We start from the raw sequence: 12,088 nt of genomic DNA, 5'->3' as shown, positions 1-12,088 counted from the left end.
AGGAACAGCGAGGACGGCTTCGATGAAGCAGAAGAGTTATGCGGACCCAGACGGAGGATGTGGAGTTTGCGATGGCGACTATTTATTCCTAAAGGTTTATCCAATGAAGTGAGTCATGAGATTTTGAAAGAAGGTCAAGTTGGCACCTCGGTATATCGGACCTTTTGAGGTTCTTGATAGAGTTGGAGCGATTGCCTACCGGTTGGAACTACCACCCAACCTTTCTCACGTTCACCCGTGTTTCACATCTCCATGCTCAGAAATACATTCCGATCCTTCTCATGTCTGCAAAGGATGTGATAGAGCTAAAGGAGAACTTGACATTTGAGGACTGTAGCCATAGTGGACTACCAAGTGAGACAGCTGAGATCTAAACAGATCCCTATGGTTAAGGTTTTGTGGAGGAGTCAATCAGTGGAAGAGTGCACCTGGGAGTCAGAACGGGACATGCGTAGCAAGTACCCGTATTTGTTCAATGTATAATCATGTGTTTTATTCTGCCTTGTGTAAAAATTCGAGGACGAATTTTCTGTAAGGGGGGAAGAATGTAACACCCCAAAATTTTATTAATTATGAGTATTTTTGATATTTTAATTTTATTTGAATTTTAGGAATTTTTTTTGAGATTTTTCGGATTTTAAAAATCGGGTTCGATTTTCCGAAAATATAAACTTTGATGATTTTTAAAAATTAATTTAAAGACCACGTGGCAAAACTAAAAATATATTGGAGTCAACGTATTTTTCTAGTTTTGAATTTTTGAATTTTGGACCTCGTTTTGGTCCGAGGCGATAAAAATTCAAAAATTTTGTATTTCGAATCGAACAGGCCGAATCGAACCGGACCGGATCGGACCGGTCGAATCGGACCGGTCTCTTCTCTTTTTCTTCCTCTTCCTCCCGCGCGCGACGCACTCCCCTTCTCTCTCTCTTTTCTCTCTCCTCCCCTCCCCTGCCGCCGGCGCCTCCCTGCACCCTCCTCGCCGCGCCGCCTCCCGTCCCGGCCGCGGCCGCGAGCAGTAAAGCGCGCGATTCTCCCCCTGCGGCGCGCTTCACTTCCTCGGCCAAATCCGGCCGATCCGGTCACCGATTGGACCCGGGTCTTGTGTCCAAAACCATCTACTCGGCGAGCTTTCCATAGACACCAAGAACGTCGAAATACATCGATCTTTTTGTCAGATTTGAGCTCGGGAATATTTTAGCGCATTTAGACTTTTGGGCTAGATTTCTAAACCGTGAATCCCACGAGAAAACCGAGGCTACCGATGCGCTCCACTCGGCGAGGGCTTCGGGATATTAATTTCAAAATTTTCCGACAATGTTTTTGGTGGGTCCCACGGAACTTCGCGATGTTTTCCGAGCATTAAATGAGCTTAGAAAATTCTGAAAATTTTATGTACTAACCCCGTGTTATGGGCTTCGTGTAGGTATCCTCGATTCGCGGAAATTCGGCGATTGATAGGGTTGCAAATTTGGGCGAACGGACCGTTCTGGAAAAGTCTCCGAATTGGACCGAGGTTTTGGCTAGCCCCCATTGTCAGACGTCCCGAGCGCGTTCCCGAAGTCGGAATCGGCAAAGGTAAACCCGAACCTTGTTTTTACGTAATTTTCTAGTGCTTAAATAGGATTAAAAATCCATAAAATATTCGTGGTAGCTTAGAAAATTACGATTCTTTTTGCAATAGCTTAGTAATATTGCTAAGGACCGTGGGGCAAAGTTTTATAATTTTTAGAGCTTGTTTGGGCAGTTTTTGCAAAAATGATCAATAATAAGGACTAAATTGAAATTTTGCGCATTGTGATGGATGATTGATTTGATGGGCCCAGGAGGGGCTGTGTGATATGATTGAACTGTTGATGTATGGATTGTGAATATAGAAGTGCGTTTTTAGCCCTTTTTCAGGTTGGGTAGGTCCTAGGTATAGGGGAGACTTCTGCCGGATTTTAAACGACTTAGGGCGTGCCTTGATCTTTTCTTTGTTGTATTGAGTCAAATTTATTAAATAGATGTAATGTAATTGTCAGGTGAGCCGGGACAGCCTTCTTCCTCCGCCCAGCCACCACAGTGATTTGTCGTCAAGTCTGTGAGTAAAATATTAATTTTAACTGTAATTTCGATATTATTATATGTTCAAAGATGCCCATGCATCACTTATATGCATATATTTATGTAGTTAAACTCTAGGCACGAATTATGTTGCATTGATAAGCATTAATGTGCCATGAGTGTTGTCGTGGTAATTTGGAGGCGGTGTGCGTGCGTTGGCGTGCGTGTGATGTGGTGTGGACTATGGATAGGACGGGTAGACACGGCAGTTCTTCGGGACCGGTCCTTGGGGTAGACACGGCTTGAGTTCTTCACTGGGACCCGATTTGGTATTTAAGTGGAAGTCCGAAATGAGTTCTTCACGCACCAGTTGGATTTAAGAGAGTTGTATAGGATCGGCTCCATATACTATGAATGATGTTACAGTGTGTGAGTGCTCCAAATTACCTTTTTGATGCTATGATGTGAATATGGTGTTGATGTTGCATTTCACTCTACAGTTGCATTAGTTGAGATAGTTATAGAGATTATAGTTAAGATTGATATTTTACTCTGAGTCGAACGCTCACTCCTGTTCAAAAATTTTTACAGGCCACAGGAGGATATTTTGTTTTGGGTTAACCTGCTTTTCTACCTCGCAGGTTGTTTATCAATATTGTGTAATTTTAATTACTCCTAGAATTTCCGCATGTGTTAGCAGTATTTATTTGAAATTGGTCTGTAATATTTTTATCATGTTGAACCTGTAAACTTAAATATGTTATGCATGTTGATGGATTGGATGAGGGAGCTGAGCTCCCATTTATTTTATGTTGATGAGTATGTGGAGGGTGAGCTGAGCTCCCCAATTGAGTATTTATTGTGTTTACAGGTCGGGTGAGTCAAAAACTCCCCGTTGGAAAGTCTATTTTATGGCCGGACTCTGTCCGTTTGTTTTCTTGAAATTGGGCCCAAATGGGCCTTAGAGTTGGGTTAATGAATAGTTAAGGCTTACTACGGGCCTCGGGGGCTTTAGGCTGGCCCAGGTCCTAGTGCCGGTCCGGCCCATAGGTTGGGTCGTGACACAAGGATAATCGCCACTCAATAAGAAAGAGAGGTCCTAATCCTCTAGCAGAAAAGAAACCGAAAAAAGAAAAAAAGAAGGAAAGGGAGAGAAAGATAGAGTTAACTTTGGGGTTTGCAATAGCAATTGAATGAATACGATGAACGCATTTCTTCAATCAAGAAGATACGTGAAGGCTTAACTCATGTATATTTCTTTTTTTTTTTTTAAATTAAATAATAATGGATATCATATAAAATACCTAAATATAATTATTGTTGATGATAGATATTTGCTAAATATTGAAAATTAATGATCTAACAAGTAAATACAATAATACAAAATATAATCTTTGCATTAAAAAAATTTAAACAAATATTAGGTGCACTGTATAATTAGAGGAGCATATGTTGGTTTTAATTGAAAAATTAAATTGAACCAATTTAATTCAGTTTTTTATTTATTTTTTCTATTGATCAATTTGGTTTTAGTTCTTATTTAAAAAAAAAAAAAATTTTTTTTAGTTTGATTCAGTTAATTCAATTAAAAAACCAAACTAATCAAACTAAACAAATTTTACAAGCAAATTGTGTCATTTTTATGCGCTCTTATATAAAATGTTTCTTTTTCCATTCCCTTTTAGTCTCACACTACTCCATGCCTTCAGATAACAACCTACACTTTATTTTCTTTCCTCAAATCCTAATAGCCTCATGCCTTCCCTTTCATCATTCTTTGCCTCATGCCTTATTTTATAATTCCTTCCTCCATTTTAAATGTTATTATTCACCTGCCTCCCTTTGTTTTTTTCTCTCATTTTGATTTTCCCATCCGTTCATCTACAAAGGCTATTCTACCAAATACAAGAAATCTTACTGCCCAATGACCAAGCAGTGTTTTCTTCAAAGTCTTCACACATGCAGTAGGTGATCTGGGTTAATGCTCCATCTCGCCACGTAACGGGATCTAGGTTTGTTTCCTCAAACAACAATTTGGGTTCACCTCTGGGTTCGAGCTCGTCGTCGCTTGGCCTGCATTTCCAATAATTGCATCTGGATTCAATAGACGACAATAATCTCTTGATTTTCCTTTGTATTTGGTATTTTTGTTTTTGTGCTGGTGATTTTTACGTATGGAGACTCTGCCTTAAGAACCTATCGACTTCAGTTTGAATTTGATTCAGTTTTATTATTATTTCGGTTCGGTTGATTAAAATTTACTTTTCGATTTGTGGGTTTCTACGGTCGGACATACACCAACCATAGCGCACCGTTTTTCATGCACAGAAGCGACGTGTCATTGCAATATGGGTAAAAAATGTAATTTCAACTATTACTCGCATAAGCGGCAGTCAACAACTCTAATATCACCGTGCAGTGTAAAGCACGTGATATTTGCTTATTCTGACATAAGGACGAAGCAAAGCTAAAGATGGCATTAACAAACCAACCTTCCTTTCGCGGACACAGAAAAAGAAAGACTAGAGAAGGAGAAAGATAAACAAATCAGTGAAGGGAAAGAAAAAGAAAGCCGATGAATAGTATATTTTCTGTCGACGATTTCTCCGACCTGTTATGGCAGCCTCCGGTGCCCGTTTATGCGTTGGCAATAAGTAGTAGTGCATCGGAGTGGGAGCTGCTAGAAGAATTCCCTTCCCCTGCTTCCTCATCTGCTAGGGAAAACACCGCCGCTCCTTCCGCTGTGTCGCAATCACCAACTTCATCGAAGCCTCGGAATAGTGATGATGACATGGTGGATATCGAAAAGCCTGAAATTCCTGCTCCTCCTCCTTCAGCTTCTCTTCCTCGTGATCGTCCTCCTCAGCCGTTGGATCGCGCTTCATTGGCTCCGGCCGATTCGGAGTACTACCACGCTTTTCTCAAGTTCCAACTCGATCTTCCCTGTGCGGCTGCGGGCAAGTCTCGGGTATATTTGCATATATTAGATACACATCAATGTACATGTACATTGTTTTTTTTTTTTCCTTAACAAATTACAAATATGTATTGACCAATTGTAACTTTAGAGATACATGTTTGCTTGGTGGATTTTTGCGAATGTTAATGAATGAATTGAGTGAAAAGCCTGAAGGCGTTTCTTCCTTAGCTGAGGATCAAAGAGTGGCTTCCAAGAATTTTCAGTCAGGATCACAAGTTTCTGGTAAGAGCTTGCTTCTGATCTATCTATCTATCTATCTACATCACTGTATAAATTTGTTGATAAATTAGAGTGCTATGGACGAGAATCTCTGTTTGATAAATTTTGAAGGAAGTACAATTAACCAGTTGAAACTTGCAGCGTAAGGCGAACAATCTTGCAGAAACTTGAGGTCGAGTTCAAAGTTTTAGAAGCAGTGCAATGCATGCACGAAAGTTTTACTTGTTAATTAAAATCGCTAAAGTCAATATGCTGTGTGGTGCATCAGTGCATGTTCACCGGGTGAACTTCACCTATAATCTTACTAATTGTTTTGTAGATTGATCTCGTCATGAACATTACATTTGCTCACTTTTCGATTTGTGGGTTTCGTCACACCTTATGATATGGATTTAAATGATATAAACGTTGAGGCATCCTCTACTTACAACGCGCTACATTGGAGCTCGGGTGTAGTGAGAAATATGCATTCACCGAAAGTGACGCGCCATGCCAACACCCGGGTGTGGTGTTAAGTGAGCAAAGATTCTCACATCATGGACGAGTGTGCTTAAAGAAGTTAGTACACAGGACAGATAGTAGAACAGATAATAGAACACAAGATAGACATAGAAAACAATAGAAGACATCATAGAAGGAAACCAATTAGGAAGGAACAGGATAGGAGGAGGATCAGGGTTGGTACTTGTAATGTTGGATCACTTACTGGAAAATTAATGGAGCTTGTGGATACCTTGGAAAGGAGAAGCGTGAATATTGCTTGCATTCAGGAGACTAAATGGGTAGGAGAGAAAAGCAAGGAAGTGGGTAATTCAGGATACAAACTGTGGTTTACCGAAAATGAGAGAAACAAGAACGGAGTGAAACAAGAACGGAGTGGGCATAATCATAGACAGGACATTGAAAGACGCTGTAATAGCTGTGAAAAAAGTAGGAGATAGAATTATACTAGTAAAGTTAGTACTAGAAGGAGAAACAATAAATGTAGTTGGTGCTTATACCCCACAAATAGGACTACATAGTGAGAGTAAATAAAGGTTCTGGGAAGATATGGATGATTTAATGCAAAACATACTGAATGAAGGGAATGTTTTCATTGGTGGAGATTTGAATAGACATGTAGAAAGTGATAGGCAAGGTTATGAGAATGTTCATGGAGGTTTTGGTTTTGGTAGTCGAAATGAAGAGGGAAAAAACATCCTGGATTTTGCTATGGCATATGACCTAATACTAGCAAATACCTATCTTATAAAAAGAGAGTCACATTTAGTGACTTTCAAAAGTGGGCAACATAGAAGCCAAATCGACTTCCTCTTAACTAAGAAAACAAATAGAGTTCTATGCAAGGATTGCAAGGTCATTCCAGGAGAGGCTTTAACAAATCAACATCGGTTAGTGGTCTTGGATGTCAAGTTTAGGAACAATTCAAGTAAGGTAAGAAGAAATAGTGTAGCTCGAATAAAGTGGTGGGAATTCAAAGGAGTAAAGTAAGTGAAGTTCAAAAATGAGCTTCTCGAGTCCGAAGCATGGAAGCTGGATATAGAGGTCAATTATATGTGGATACAGATGGCATCAAAGATCAGAGAAGTAGCTAGAAAAGTACTTGGAGAGTCTAAAAGATATGGACCACTCTCAAAAGAGAGATGGTGGTGGAATGAGAAAGTACAAATGGCAGTGAAGAGAGAAAGGGAATGATATAAGAAATTATCTAAATGTGATAATAATGAGGCATATGAACAGTACAAGATAGCAAAAAAAGAGGCAAAATAGACAGTTAGTCGAGCAAGAGCACGGGCCTTTGAAAAGTTATATGAGAAACTTGGAACTAAAAAATGGGAGAAAGATATTTATAGATTAGTAAGGAGGAGAGAAAGGAAATGTCAAGATCTCAATCAAATTATGTGCATTAAGGATAAAGAAGGAAAAGTGTTGGTGAAAGATGAGGACATTAAAGAAATATGGATAAATTATTTTAATGATCTCTTTAATAATAGTCAAAATGGTAATAGTGTGAATATAGACTATAGAACAATAGAAAAGAATGTGAATTATACTAGAAAGATTAGATTTTTAGAAGTAAAGGAAGCACTTAAGAGACTGAAAGTGGATAAAGCCTGTGGACCCGATGGAATACCAATTGAAGTGTAGAAGTGTTTGGGAGATATAGGAGTGGCATGGTTAACTAAATTATTTAATAAGATTCTAAACTCAAAGAAAATGCCTGATGAATGGAGGAGGAGTATTTTAGTACCTATTTTTAAAAATAAGGGAGACATACAGAGTTGCTCAAACTATAGGGGAATTAAACTCATGAGCCATACTATGAAGTTGTGGAACAGAGTTGTGGAGCATCGACTACGTCATGATACTTCTATCTCTCTTAATCAATTTGGCTTTATGCCCGGTCGTTCAACTATGAAAGTGATCTTTTTCATTAGAAGTTTGATGGAGAAATATAGAGATGTGAAGAAAAATCTACACATAGTTTTTATTGATTTGGAGAAGGCTTATGATAGTGTTCCAAAAGATGTCTTATGGTGTGTGTTAGAACAAAAGAGGGTATCTATCAGGTACATACAAGTGTTGAAAGATATGTATGAATGAGCAACTACTATTGTGCGCACAGTGGTAGGGGACACTAGATTTTCTGATCTCAATTGGATTATACCAAGGATCAGCTATAAACCCTTACCTTTTTATATTAGTTTTAGATGAATTGACGAAATATATACAAGAGAATATTCCTTGGTGCATGATGTTTGCGGATGATATTGTTCTGATAGATGAGACGCGAGAAAGAGTCAATAAAAAGCTAGAGTTTTGGAGAAGTACTCTAGAGTGAAAGGGCTTTAAGTTAAGTAGAATGAAGACAGAATACATGCATTGCAAGTTCAGTGAAGGCCAAACTGGTAATAGGGAAGGAGTTAGTTTGGATTGAGTGTTACTGTCCCAAAGTAATCATTTTAAATATCTCGGCTCAGTTCTTCAAGTTGATGGGAGATGTGAGAAGGATGTTAGTCATAGGATTAAAGCCGGATAGTTGAAGTGGAGACGTGCCACGAGAGTTTTATGTGATCGCAAGATTCCCAATAAGTTGAAAGGAAAATTTTACTATATAGCCATACGACCAGCTACGTTATATGGTAGTGAGTGTTGGGCACTGAAGGAGTCGTATGTGTATAAGATAAGAGTTGCAGAGATGAGAATGTTAAGGTGGATGAGTGGCCATACTAGACTAGATAAAGTCCGTAATGAGAGTATTAGAGAAAAGGTAAGAGTGGTGCCAATTGAGGATAAATTGAGAGAAGGTAGATTGAGGTGGTTTGGTCATGTGAAGCGTAGACATACGGAGGCTCCAGTTAGACAAGTAGAGCACATTAGGTTAGAGGATAGAAAGAAAAAAAGGGGTAGACCTAAATTGACTTGAAGGAGAGTAGTACATAATATCTGAAGAAAGTGAAGAAAGTGAATCCATATAGATATTTTTAGGATTTAACTCAAAATTGTTTAGAGTGAAGAAAGTGAATCCATATAGCCGACCCCAAATTTTTGGGATAAAGGTTTGGTTGAGTTGAGTTGAGTTAAGTTGTGCTAAGGTTCAAGTAAAAATATATCAACTCATATGCGCTTAAAAAAATGCACTGCCTTTTATAGCCCTTTGATGTCTGGTGCTTAAAGATGTTCCACTTTGGTACCACATTTGTTAGGTAAGTTGAATGTAATTACCTACACCATGCTATCACATATTTTATTGAATGGAACTGTTATATGTATGATGATTTAGCACATAATATCTGTTATTTAACTGCTGCAAAGTTGTGCATTCATTTTATGTTTTTTTCTTGCACCAATTTATCTCTTCACTTTCTAAAAGTTTATCATAATCTTTTCAAGCAATACCATGTCTGAGTTTTGATTATTATAGGTAATGGCAATGGTATCTTAAAGGCACAGAGTGAGGCTGATGGTGGATCACTTCGCCTTCCAGCATTACCTTCTACACAAAGAAAACAGTATGTACCAGCAAGGAAAACAGCCAGTGGATATTCAAGGGAAGATTCAGATAATGATGATCTTGATGGAGATATAGAAACCAATGAACATATGGATCCTGCTGATGAAAAACGTGCAAGGAGGTATGAGGTATTTATGTTTTCTTATTCTGTCTTGATTATTTTCTTTTGGTTTTAGTGGCTTCAGAAGACTGTTTAAACCACTTTGTATTCTCTGTTTTCCAAGTTCGTATGCCTTTTTCCTTTTAATTACTTCTGTAAGTAATAGTATAAGGGATCTACAAATCATACTTCTGCTATTACCGACTACATCAAAGTATCATTCTGAGAAGGGAGAATGTCAGGCTGACAAATTGTACTTGTATCTTGTTTTGCCTTTCAAAACATTACCTAAATGCTTCCTTGGAAAGTTCCAACTATGTTTTTTGAACCTAAAGGTTCAGAGTAACAGAGTGAGCGAGTTTCTTTATCTTTTCCCCGAGGGTTGTGGGCGGAATCTGTCTCTAAGTTTAATGGATCAACAAATTCTTTCATATCTTAGTTTATATCATATTTGTTACATTAGAGAAACGGCCTTTCTCAATTAATTTATTGAAGTTGTGATGGTGACCCAGGATGGAGTCAAATCGGGAGTCAGCCCGACGTTCAAGAAGAAGAAAACAGGCACAGCTAAATGAACTTGAAGCACAGGTCTAGCCAAGTGCTTTTCTCTGGCATTGTTTTCTCACTCTTCTTAATAAATTTTTGCTTCTCTTCGAGAACATCATTTTATGTATGTGGTATCTAATAGTTTGGTCAACTGAGGGATGAGTGCACATCATTGCTGACACGCTTATCAGACATAAATAAGAAATGTGATGAGGCTTCTGCTGACAATAGAATTTTGACTGTTAATATTGAAACATTAAGGACAAAGGTAAATTCTTACTGCATTATGTGATTTTTATTTGGCCGATTACTTTATGGTTCCCGTTGGGTGTTGGAAAATTACTAAATTATTTACTTAAGACTTGTTGCTGATGCTTGTGAAAAATGGAAACTTAATCAGATCATGAAAAACCAAAGTTATCTTAGGATGCCATATGAAAGCTGATTTTGCATATGCTTGAATGTGTGCTTGCCCATGTGTGAATATGGCAGAAGGAAACTTCTGTTTCAGCAGAGCTGGTACAAATTCTTGTATGTTTTGCATTATCATATTGAGGAAAACGTCTGCTCCGACTCCAAGTGATGCCTCCTAAATGGTTGGAGCCAAGAAAGTCAATGCTATTGACATTGAAGTTGGTTTGCTTGATATCAGGTGTTTGTGTAATTGAGGTTGGTTTGCTTGATGTCAGGTGTTTGTGAAATTGCGTTAGTTGCCACAGAAGTACTGGTCAAAAGTAAATTCATTTCTAGTCCAGAAATTTCTGTATATCTCATTCCTTGTCATGAACTGCCATGATTTGCTTTGTTGATAAATTTTCTTTTTCATTGAAAAAATTTATCAGGCAAATGTGTTGTATAAACTTTCAGGTCAAAATGGCTGAAGATCAAGTTAAACGAGCGACAGATTTGAACCCAGTACTTTTAGCAGGATCCAACATGCCTAGTGTGGGGATGCAGTTCGTTGCTGGCCAAACGGATGCATCTGCAAGAGTTGCTGTGCAGAGGCAACCGAACAACAACCATTTATTTCACCGATCAGTTCCTAATATATCCCCTCAAGTGCTCCACCTCTCCATGGACTAAGCAATAGCTGCCCTAACAACAATTTAACCTCTCCATCTCACAAATCCTCGGTGTGATAATGGAACAAGTAATATTGGTGGAATGCCCTTTACGCGGCCGTTAACAGCTAGCGGGCAAGCTGTGGCTGACGATTCTCCACTGCAGCATGTGCAAAAGGACACGCTTTTTTAGCCAATTACAAAGGATAATAATAAGAACCGACTCGGATGCTTCTCCCATCTCCCATTACTGGTGGTTGATATCAGGGCTCGCAGAAGGTTACTTCATGGTACAATTATTGGTTCAAATAATTATAGGATTTTCAAATTATATCAAGCCTTCTCATTTATCTTACAAATAAGTACTTCCACCTAATGGATCATTACAAACTTCTTTTCATTTACATATGGGAGTGCTCACGTAGTGAACAATTTACGCTCTGTTTGAGTGGGGTGAGAGAAGGGTAAATAAGAGTAATGAGGGGTAAGTAACTATTATATCTCTATTTGGGAAGATGTGAGCTAGTCAAAGATAAGGGTAAGTGAGGATAAGGCTTACTCTCCCTTACTCCTCAAATCTCAATTTTTCTTATATCCCAAGCAGGGGGAGGTGAGAGCTGAAAATTACTTTTTTATATTTTTCTATTGTATTCTTAATTTTTTATTAAAAATTGAATTATACCAATTAAAAATAAGCTTAGCGTATTAAAAATTGAATTATACCAATTAAAAATAAGCCTAGCGTATCACTACAAATAAATGTCTTCTCTCTCAAGTGACCATACATAATTTCTCTGCTTTCAATCATTTGTTTTTAAATAGTTTGCTGTAATTATTATACTTCAATTATCATTTTTTTATTTGTTATTTCAATAGTTTGCTTCAATTATTATTTTTTTCTAAATAATTTATTTTTTATTCAATCTTTGTTAGATTTGTGCATTATTATTTTAATTTATTAATTTTATGATTTATTTATAGTTAACCATTATTATTTGTAAATTTAAGATTTATCATAATAAGTTTACCATTTAATAAATTATCTAATAAAAAATAATATTTTTATATTTTTAATAATTATTTATCCTTCTTTCACCTCTTTCCAAACATGAAGAATATAC

The 12,088-nt window shown here is 37.7% G+C and overlaps 1 long non-coding RNA gene and 1 pseudogene across 1 annotated transcript; both read left to right on the top strand.

The window, feature by feature from the left end:
* The first annotated feature begins 1,491 nt into the window (after window positions 1-1,491).
* Window positions 1,492-2,901, top strand: LOC131183354 (uncharacterized). The gene is made up of 3 exons (XR_009151472.1): window positions 1,492-1,578; window positions 2,025-2,083; window positions 2,638-2,901. It is a non-coding gene; the product is annotated as an uncharacterized LOC131183354 (long non-coding RNA).
* Window positions 2,902-4,285: 1,384 nt separating this feature from the next.
* LOC110665452 (light-inducible protein CPRF2-like) lies at window positions 4,286-11,591 on the top strand (annotated as a pseudogene).
* Window positions 11,592-12,088: the final 497 nt, after the last annotated feature.

This window comes from Hevea brasiliensis, chromosome 9 (assembly GCF_030052815.1).
Source record: "Hevea brasiliensis isolate MT/VB/25A 57/8 chromosome 9, ASM3005281v1, whole genome shotgun sequence".
NCBI lineage: Eukaryota > Viridiplantae > Streptophyta > Magnoliopsida > Malpighiales > Euphorbiaceae > Hevea > Hevea brasiliensis.
Note: the sequence above shows the minus strand (reverse complement) of the source record. Positions and strands in the feature narration are given on the sequence as shown.